The sequence below is a fragment of the Ixodes scapularis genome, unplaced genomic scaffold (genome assembly GCF_016920785.2).
Source record: "Ixodes scapularis isolate PalLabHiFi unplaced genomic scaffold, ASM1692078v2 PGA_scaffold0__279_contigs__length_252992795, whole genome shotgun sequence".
NCBI lineage: Eukaryota > Metazoa > Arthropoda > Arachnida > Ixodida > Ixodidae > Ixodes > Ixodes scapularis.
The window spans coordinates 128,463,728-128,473,174 of NW_024609835.1; the positions used below are offsets into that span (position 1 = coordinate 128,463,728).

Below are 9,447 nucleotides of genomic sequence, written 5' to 3' on the forward strand. Positions count from 1 at the left end.
CACAAGATGAACACGTCATGTGACGTCCGTCGGGCAGAATGGCTTTTAAGCAAGCGTCGCAGGTTAGGGACATGACGGGAGCCTTGTACTTGGTGAGAGACAGTGTTAGGCCTAGTCAGGTCGGTCGGGTCAGCAATCGCACTCAGGCTCAGCGGTACGTTGGTCAACGCAAGATGCTATCTATTACGGACGAGGGATCCTTTCGAGCTGTCGTAGGGCTGGGCGTAGGCAGAATAAACCCATATAGCAATATTTACAAGAAAAAATAGCAGAGCTCACCGATGGAATGTGCACTCCCGATCGTCGTCGTCGTCATCATCAATTAATAATAATAATAATAATAATAATAATAATGATAATCTTTATTTGCGAGAGCAATGTAACCCCGCGTGGCTTGCGAGGCGATGACAGAAAGGCGAGAGCCCGTACACTAGAGTGCCTGTCAGCCAACCACCCGGGGCATGAAATAACAAGACGAACAACAATAACAGAGAACGAATAAAAGCAAAATGAAACCGAACACTGATCATGGCGTAGGATCACTTTAGGTGCCTTGACCGTGAAAATGCACGGCGCAAGGCAGCGAACTCGTCACGGTTGTTGGGGAGTGGAGATCGAATCGACAGGGGGGCCGCAAGAAAGTCTCTGAGGGCGGCGGGGAGTACGGAGTGCGAGTGGCGCACTGTTCGGGCGTGCAGGAGTTCTGGCTGCCCGGATCGCTTCCCGATCCTGATGCATGAGTGGAGGTGGGTATCACTCATGAACCCGTCGAGCAACTTACAAAGGAGCCCAACCCGAGCCACTGTCCGGCGGTGGCAGAGGCTTTGCCGCCCGAGGGCCCTAAGGCGAGCTTCATATGGCGGCACAGGAACTTGCCAGCCCAACATCCGAGAATGAAGTGTTCGAGTAGCCCGGCGCTGCACGCCCTCCAGCCTGCCGATGAGGTGAGCCTGGAAGCGTCCCCACACGGAGCAGCAGTACTCCCGACGAGGCAGGACTAAGGCAGTGTAGAGAGCGCGGAAAGTTTCATGTCATGTCCCCAGTTCCTTGAGACACGTGTGACAAAGCCAAGAGTCCGCCGGATCTTGAACACAGTGTCTGCAATCTGAGGTGAGAAGTCCAGAGTTGAACTGAACACAAACCCAAGGATTGGGAGAGACTGAACACTAGGAATGGGAGAGCCTGACAAGTAGTATGCAGGAGCAACGGTGGAACGGCTGTTGGAGACTCGCATTGCAGCACTTTTGTGGAAGCTAATTGAGAGGCAGTTCGTTCTTGCCCAGCAGTCAATCTGGTCTACGAGACTCTGGACACCCGGCGTGGAGGAGGGTACGTCTGCTGGGGCCAGAATGGTGGTGTCGTCTGCATATTGCACCAGCAGACACTCTTGCGATGAAGGCATGTCGTTCACATACAAGAGGAATAATGTGGGCCCCAGTACTGAGCCTTGGGGTACCCCTGAGGTGACAGCGAACTCATCGGAGGCCTTCCCATGGAACAATACACGGTGGGAGCGACCGATAAGAAAGCGGCTCAGCCAGAGCAGCAGGGGGCCACGAATACCGGGTTGTGCAATTTTCTGGAGGAGGATAGAGTGGTCGAGGGAATCAAAGGCGTTGCACAGGTCTAGTTGAATGATATCAGTTGGGGAACGGTTATCCAGGTTATTGCTTATGTGATGAAAAATAGTAGCGAGAGCTGACTCACAGCTTCGATTGGGCCTAAAACCATGCTGGGAGGCAGATGGGAGGCCGTTGTTGTTCAGAAAGCGAAGAAGGTGCTGGTTGATGGTGCGTTCTAAAGTGCGGCAGAGGATAGAAGTAATAGAGATGGGCCTGTAGCTGGAAGGGTCGTTGAGAGGTTTCCCTTTACCCTTGTGAACTGGTGTCACAAGGACCTTCTTCCACGTGGAGGGCACGTAGGAGTGGTCGAGAAAGGATTGGAAAAGTGAGAGCAAGGAGAAAGATAGGCAAGGGAATAGGGACTTGATGAAAGTAGGGGCGAGGAGGTCAGGCCCAGCACAGTGGGAGGCCGGATCAGTCGGGCAGTTTCATGCAGGTCGTCGAGAGACAAGCACAAATTTGGAAGGCAGGTTACAGGTTGGGAGGTGGAAGCTTCGATAGTCTGCACAAGAAGGTCGGGATCTGGAGTAGAGGAGTTGTGGCTGAAAGCAGAGGAGAACTGTGAAGCGAAGAGTTGGGCTATGTCCCAAGGGGACGTGATGGGGTGATGGGCTCTGGAGAAACAGGGACGCTGTCGGCTAGACTGCAGCCCATTGAAATACTGCCAGAACAGCTTAGGGTCCTTTTTTGCCTTCATAGAGATGGTGTGGGCGAAAGCACTGTGAGCACGAGAGATGGCAGACTTGATTGAGCGCTGCAAGTTTTTAGCCCTCTGAAGTGAAATCTGGCTCTGTGTACGAGCGGCACGTTTGAAGAGGGCTCGTTTCTGGCCAGCCATTTTCTTGATATCGGGGGTGATCCAAGGGGACCTCTTCCTTCGCGTGGAGCTACGCGAGCAGGGTACGCATTCTTTCTGGATGGCGCCAACAAAGTCGCACCAGAGTTCGTAGTTGTCAGCGCAATCGTCCCCAGTGGTAAGACACCAGGGTGCAAGATGTGCTAACTTAGCCATATGGGCATGGTCGGTCCGATAAAAGTTCCACAGAGTCCGCGCGAACTGGCCTTTTTGAGGGAGACAAGTGGCATACTCAACCTCTATTGCTTGGCGGTCGCTCCCGGACAGGCCAGGATACACGTCACAGGAGATCATCCGAGTGATGTCTGTGGTAAAAACTAGATCAAGAAATGATGAGGCACAGCCCTGCGCAAGCTGGGCTTGGTAGGTGGCAGAGCGGCACACTTGTTGGAGGCCCACAGCAGATGTGACGTCAAGGAGGATTGTAGGGGTGACCAAGAGATGGCGCCAGGAGCGCATCGGAGGTAGATAAGCGCGTGCGCCGCGAGACGCGGGGACATTTCGCCACTTGATGCTAGGGGAATAAACGTTGTGGGTCTGCTTCGTCTACCCTCGTCTGCTTCGTCTGCCCGGCTGGCGCGTCGCGCCCAGAGCACCCAAGCTCTGAACATGGTGACAGAAGTGGGGTACACCTGCTCGTAGTCAGCGATACCGCCATGCCGGACGAAGAAAAGAGCGTCCACCTCGGGGCCACGGGGCTTCAACCGCCGTCGCCGTTCGTCTTCACGAGCCCAGGCGAATGGACAACGTTGATTCAAACCTACGAGCACTACGCCTTCGCCACCGGTCTACGTTCTGCAAGCGACGAAACGCAAGTAAGAACGTTGCTTTATTGCATGGGTCCGCAAGCTCGTACCGTACTAGCTTCGCTTGGCGTGCCAACCCCGGAGATGCAACCGTTTGCCGCCGTCAAGGAGAGGCTGACTCAACACTTCGTTCATCCGGCGAACGAAATTTACGAAAGCCAAAGATTTCACCGCAGGACTCAGCAGCCTGATGAAACAGTCGACGCGTTTTTCACGGAGCTTCGAACCCTAATCAGACGCTGCAACTATAACAGCCCCGAGATAGAAGACCGCCTAGTGCGTGACAAGTTCGTAGTCGGCTTATTGGACGAGAAGCTATCGGACCAGCTCTGCCGTTCCACACGACTCACCGCTGACGAAGCACTTTTACAAGCCCGCCAGCACGAAGATGTTGAGAGGGAGCGCGCTTCTCGTTCGGCGCAAGCTGCAGCGGCCTTGAACGTCGACGCAACGAAGAAAAAAACTGCGTCATCCGCTCCGTCGTCGCGCGCACGTAACCGGCAGCAGCGTTTGGACAACGCAGTTTGTGGCAATTGTGGGCGTTCTGCGCATGACCGCAAGGATTGTCCAGCACGGAAGGCAACTTGCAATTTCTGTAAAAAGCAAGGTCATTTTGCAGAAGTTTGTCGCGCGAAGAAGCGCAAGGAGGAGTTGGGCTCCGTCGAACTCTGCTCTGTTCGTATGCCACGGGCAAGATACGTCGAAGTAAGCGTCAACGGCCACGTGTGAAGGTTCAAGGCGGACTCGGGAGCAGACGTCACTGTCGTTCCGCCGTCGCTTCCAGGCGTTCCTCGCAAGCTCGACGCAGTAGAAGGAGAGCTTATCGGCCCGGGGAACCAGCCACTGCCTGCTTTGGGCACTTTCCAAGCTACTCTGGCGTGGAAGGACAAGCTCACCGTCCAACAGCTTTACGTCATGCGGTCTCAAACTACACCGCTTCTAGGGCTACCTGCGATAGAAGCTCTCGGCGTGGTCAAGTTTGTGAACACCACCTCCACCGGGTCCGGAAAAACGGATGGACGTGTTCCGTCTACTAACGCTCGTGTCGGCTGTGTTCCATCTTCTGACGCCCATATCTTTAAAGGACTGGGCGAACTCCAAGAAAAGTACACCATTCGTCTGAAGTCAGGGGCTCAGCCATACTCGTTGAGTGTTCCAAGACGAATACCTATGCCACTCTTCGACGTCGTCAAGAGAGAACTTGATGCCATGGAAGCCCAAGGTGTCATCAGAAGGGTTGACAAGCCGACAGCATGGTGCTCCGGACTTGTCGTCGTCCCCAGGTCGTCGGGTGGGTACAGGCTGTGCGTCGACCTGACCAAGTTAAACCAAGTCATCGAGCGGGAGCGATACGTCCTGCCGACGGTTGACCAGATCCTGGGGCAGCTAGGCGAAGCCAAAGTGCTTTCAAAACTCGACGCGACCTCCAGTTTCCACCAAATCAAGGTCAGCGACGCAAGCGAAAAATTAACGACGTTCATCACGCCGTTTCGCCGCTACTGCTACCGTCGTCTGCCACTTAGTCTGGCGTCTGCACCCGAATATTTTCAACGTCAAATGTCACGGGTCCTGGAGGGGTTGCCTGGCGTCGTGAATATGATCGACGATGTCCTTGTTTACGGTAGAGACCTTTAACAGCACGATCAACGCCTTGCTGAGGTACTCCGACGACTTGAGCAAGCCGGGGTCAAGCTCAACGACCAGAAGTGTGAATTCCGGGTTCCCTCGGTCAAGTTCCTCGGAGTCGTCGTCGATGGAGATGGTATCTCGCCGGATCCCGACAAGCTTCGTGCCATTCGGGAGCTACCTCCGCCAACGGACGTTGCAGGCGTTCGCCGTCTACTAGGGATGGTGAACCACATTGGACGCTTCCTGCCGCACCTTTCGGACGTAACTGCCCCCATCCGTTCACTCCTCAACAAGTCAAGCGCATGGTCCTGGCGAGCAAGCCAAGATGACGCGTTCAAGCGGTTGAAGGCTATGCTGGGCTCGGAAACCTGCATGGCAAAGTACCATCCACGCTATCCTACGATACTGTCCGCAGACGCAAGCTCATTTGGCCTGGGAGCGGTACTGCTGCAAGATCAGCCGTCCGGAGCTCGTCGTGCTGTGGCCCTCGCTTCAAGGTCCTTGACTCCGACTGAAGCACGCTACAGTCAGACAGAAAAGGAAGCTCTCGCCGTGACCTGGGCTGTTCTTCGGTTAGACCAGTATCTGCGTGGGCTTAGTTTTACCGTGGAATCGGATCACCTGCCTCTCGCCGCCCTGCTGGAAAAAAAAGAGCTGGAGTTGCTGCCACCGTGAATTCAGCGAATGCGCATAAAGCTGATGCGCTACCAATTCGACGTTCGACACGTACCAGGTAGACTTCTTGCCACGGCGGACACGCTGTCACGTGCCCCTTGCGACGTCCGGTCTTCTTCTACTGTATTCTCCGTCGACATGTTCGCTAGCGAGATATTTAAAGGTCTTCCGCCTCCCCTCGCTAACCGGCTGGAAGAGGTTCGTCGTCGACAAGCTGAAGATGAAGAATGTTCTCTCGTCGTCCGCTACTGCCAAGAGGGATGGCCAGACAGATTTGAAGTCGGGGCTCTTGTAGAAAATTGAAGAAAAACTTGTCCCCTGCCCGCTCCCGCTTTCGCACCGCAGGCTTAACCCAATTCCAATAAAAATGAATAGGATCATGTGATCAAGTGAAAATTTCAGGAAAAAGCCAATTGGGATTAAAGGGATATAAATGAAACCAACTATTGTGTTGTACAGCCAGTGGAACGGCCCGGGAAAACCAACCGGTACTAAAAGTACCCACGTGCTCGACTCACTGTCCGGCTCCGCTACTAAGACATGAGTGCGTCTCACAGCGGGTCCGACGGTCACTGAATGGCAACCATGAACCATCCAGCCCCGCCGCTCAGTGATCACTTTTATATCCCTCGGCTCCCCTGGGGATGGCCAGACAAGAGGAAGCTGCCTCCCAACTTGGTGCCGTATTGGAAAGAGAGAGGAAGGCTGACAGTCTCGGAGGACCTTCTTCTGCTGGACTGCCGCCTCGTTATTCCTGCTGCTCTGCGTAGCAACGTCCTGGCCCTTCTGCACGACGGCCATCAAGGACTTCGCCGCTGTAAGGAGAGAGCCAGAGAAAGCGTCTGGTGGCCTAACTGCAACAGCCACATCGAACATTTGGTCACCAGCTGTGACAAGTGTGCGGAAACAAGGGTTGTACACCCGGAGCCCTTGATGTCAACGCCCACACCAGATCGGCCATGGCAACGCCTAGCCATTGACTTGTTTCAGCTGAAAGGCCGTGATTATGTTCTCATGGTGAACTATTACTCTCGTTTTCCGGAAGTCGTCTCCTTGAGCTCTGCGTCAGCCTCGGCGGTTATCGCGGCTATCAAGAGCTGCTTTTCCCGACATGGGATACCGGACGTTGTACGGACAGACAATGGTCCGCAGTTTGCTTCACAGGAATTCGCAAACTTTGCTCTGTCATACGGTTTCGAGCATGAGACCAGTAGCCCTCGGTACCCGCAGAGTAATGGCGCAGTAGAGCGCATGGTGCGCACGGTGAAGGATCTTTTGTACAAGTCCGAAGACCCATACCTAGCGCTTCTCACCTACCGGGACACTCCGGGCGTCGCGGGAGTCTCTCCTGCCATGTTGCTGATGGGTCGGCGGTTACAGACGCGTCTGCCTGCTCTGCCGCAGCGACTCGCACCAGTTCAGCCAAGCCACGAGAGGTTCCGGGCTCAAGACTCCAGGAATAAGGTCCGGCAGGCGAGAGACTTCAATCGCCGGCACAACGCTCGCTCTCTTAATCCTCTCAAGCCGGGTGACAGCGTCTGGGTCACGGATGCGAGCTGTCAAGCACGCGTCCTGAGCCCTGCCCAACGACCACGGTCGTACGTCTTAGAGACTCCCAAGGGAATCCTACAGCGAAACCGCCGGCACCTGGTGCCCTTCCCGCCGACCGTTACAGCGAGGGAGTCTGTCGAGCTTCCTGCTACCGAAGAGCCTCCAGGACAACCACCCGAAGAAGGTCAGCCTGGGGAGTTGCCCACTGCGGGCTGCTCTTCACCCTCTCTGGATCATGCATCTTCCCCGCAAGGTGTTACAAGATCACGCTATGGACGTGCCATCAAGCCACCAAGACGGTTGGACTTGTAAACATCGCTTTCTTTAGAGCTGTGTAACTAGAGTGCAGTAACTAGCTCCGGGGGGAGATGTAGGGGGGACCAAGAGATGGCGCCAGGAGCGCATCGGAGGTAGATAAGCGCGTGCGCCGCGAGACGCGGGGACTTTTCGCCACTTGATGCTAGGGAAATAAACGTTGTGGGTCTGCTTCGTCTACCCTCATCTGCTTCGTCTGCCCGGCTGGCGCGTCGTGCCTAGAGCACCCAAGCTCTGAACAAGGATATCATCGGTGAGGTCGCTAGGATAAGGTTCTTGGTGGCTCCACCAGTCAATATGTGAGTTGAAGTCGCCAAGGAGGACGACATCCTTGTAGCACTCGAATCTCACGCGAGAGAGCGAGGCGTCCAAGAGTGAGTACGATTCTTCGCGGCGATTAGGGGGGGGGGGGGGGGGTGCAGTACACACAAGCAAGCAGAACAGTCCCACGCGAAAGGAACGCCTCCACGAAGACAGCTTCTAGGTCTGAGGACTCGAGATCCTCCCTACGATTAGCGCAGAGACTGGACAGTGTTGCGATGAGTACACCACCACCCTTTCCGTGTCTGTCCTTCCGGAACACCGTGTAAGAGGGATCGAAGAGCTCGCTGTCGTGGACCCCGGGATCGAGCCAGGTTTCGGTTAGGAGGATGACGGCAGGACGTGCGAGTGATGCGACAGTGGCTTGGAGGTCGAAAATCTTGTTTTTGACACTACGGCAGTTAGTGTACCATAGCGTCAACCCCTTGTTGACACCAGAAGGATGGGTTTGGTTTCCGGCACCGACCCAACGGCCGTCCGCGATGTCGGGGGTTGGCGACGGTAAAAAGGGGCTTGGAGCTTTGCTAGGGACGTCGAAATAATCGTCCGAGAAGTGCGGCAGCGAACACACCATGCACAACCACGGATCGCTGCAGGAGTCCAGTCGGCGGTATCGTCCCAGTGACATGTGGACGCAGCCGCGGTGAAACCACCCCTCACAAGTGTCACAACCGAGAGCGGCTTGATTGTCCCGTACCCGCTTCGTGCAACAGGCGCAAATAGTTTGCTGCGGACCCGGGTTGGGAGCGATATCGCGTGCGAGAAGCAGGCACCAGACGATGTGGTGACGAGGAGGGTGCATCGTGAAGCCAGCGGCGGAGGACCGACGGCGATCCGGCGAGTAGCCTGGCCGGTTAGGCCTAAGCGACGTCGTAGCCCCAACGGCAACCCAGCTGGAGAGGGGTGGGTAGATCTGCAGACGGGTGAGGGGATGCCTGCAACGTTTATGAGTTTCGAGGCCCGTGAAGACGTCTAGACGTAGCTTGAGTAGCGCAACAAAAATAAGGCAGAAGCGGAGCCGCGAAAACGTACGTGCGGACGCCATGCTGATGGTGATTCAGGAGAAGAACATGGCCCGCGAGTCCTAATTTTACATTATAGTTGCATCAATCGCATATTCTCTGTGAAAGAATGTTTTCTTCTCAGATGAATTACAACAAAATATAGAAGTTTTTGTTGGAAGAAAACAGAAAACAAACAATCTAAGTAGGTAGGACGTCTGGGTGGCACGTGTTTATTTATGTCTTCAATGTTTAAAAGTCACAATTTTGCAGTGCTGCAAACTCGGCCCTCAAGCAAAACTGTTTGTTTTCCGTACGTTGAGCCATCGTGCCTCTTCCTGGGTTCACTGTAGAAATAACCCTAAAGTGAAAAAAAAAAAATTGAAGACAGGTTAAGGGTTTTTACGTTACAAACCAACTACGGGTATCCAGCACACCCCAGCGGAGAACTGGTGATTAATTTGGACCACCTAGGGCTCTTTTGACGTGCAACTGTCACATAAAATGGCGAGGGTAATATACAAAGGTCGCGGAAGGAGTGTCTGTCGACGTGAGTGGCCGCCTGGTTTCCCAGTGTCCTCCCCCATCTTCGGATTAACCGACGCGTGCGGGAATTATTTCTCAGCACATCGCTCGGCGGTTCCCTTCCCCTCACCTCGCCCGCCCGGGCT

The 9,447-nt window shown here is 54.8% G+C and overlaps 1 pseudogene; it reads right to left on the bottom strand.

The window, feature by feature from the left end:
* Positions 1-539: 539 nt before the first annotated feature.
* Positions 540-8,577, bottom strand: LOC120850607 (annotated as a pseudogene).
* Positions 8,578-9,447: the final 870 nt, after the last annotated feature.